The 1,167-nt window shown below is 47.6% G+C and overlaps 1 pseudogene; it reads right to left on the bottom strand.

The window, feature by feature from the left end:
• Positions 1 to 474: 474 nt before the first annotated feature.
• LOC136636990 (5S ribosomal RNA) lies at positions 475 to 594 on the bottom strand (annotated as a pseudogene).
• Between the last annotated feature and the right edge of the window lie 573 nt (positions 595 to 1,167).

Raw genomic sequence — 1,167 nt, 5'->3', positions numbered from 1 at the left:
TGACTGCACACATCACCCCAGGTCATGTGGCTCCCACCTGTAACAGGTGCAGCTGATTGCATCAGCATACATATACAGTACAGTGCTGCTGTTTCATACCGGGCCTGGACATCAAGGCCCCTCCTGCCACAGCCTGGCTAATAACAATCTCAAGCCTGGGATGCCAAAAACCTGACAATGGTCATTGGCCACAAATGGCCAGTAAATGCATCTTTAATAGATTGGATTATTTAATATTGAGTACATATTTAATGTGAATGGGAATACTTTTTCAGAATGACTTACAGCCCAATCCTGAGCTCCCCAGAGTGTGGAGCTGCCATGGTGGCAAAACAGTTGCCATGGCATCCAGTGTTCCCCGGGCAGCTGCCACCTCCTCGGGACAAGAGGACTTTTGTCCTCTTCCCCCAAGTAAAGAAAGTAGCCCCACAATGATTTGGTTGGCAACCTTCAGTCTCGAAAGACTATGGTACAAGCCTACAGCACCCGGTATTCCCAGGCGGTCTCCCATCCAAGTACTAACCAGGCCTGACCCTGCTTAGCTTCTGAGATCAGACAAGATCAGGCATGTGCAGGGTAACAGTTGCTGTCAGCCCCACAATGGGGTTACTCCATTCTGTGGCAACTCTGGAACTGCCACAGAATTAGAGAGCTCCATGTTGGGCTGTGCGGTTGTCGTACACTTGGGTCTCACTCCCAGGGTTTTGGGTGCTCAGAGTTGTTGGTTCTGAACCCTAGAGCCCTCAAAGATCCCTGTTCAGTAGTACTGCCACCACCCTGTAAGAGCCAGTGCCTCAGTCCAGGGAAACCAAGACCCTTTAGGCTTAACTATATCCCTTGTAGGCACTGAGCACTTTCTTTACTTAAAGTCTCAGTCCTCAAGTTTCTAGTCCACAATGAGGATTTTTGGTAGCTTGCTGAACGGCTAGGCAGGATTCTGAACCTTTGTCCCCAACAGACAATGAACCAACATGGTAAAAAGATTTTCTACTTTATTAAATACATAGGGTTACAAAAGGCAGCAAATGCTAGAGGCATAAAACTTCTAGGAAACATAACAGCATAAAACTACAAAGCTAACTGGCTAACTCTATTATTTCCTAACCCTCACCTGGGTCAGCTTCTTTTGTAGATCCTCAGGCCAGTTACCTATGGCCACATGGTCCT

Source organism: Tiliqua scincoides, chromosome 1, assembly GCF_035046505.1.
Source record: "Tiliqua scincoides isolate rTilSci1 chromosome 1, rTilSci1.hap2, whole genome shotgun sequence".
Taxonomy (NCBI): domain Eukaryota; kingdom Metazoa; phylum Chordata; class Lepidosauria; order Squamata; family Scincidae; genus Tiliqua; species Tiliqua scincoides.
Note: the sequence above shows the minus strand (reverse complement) of the source record. Positions and strands in the feature narration are given on the sequence as shown.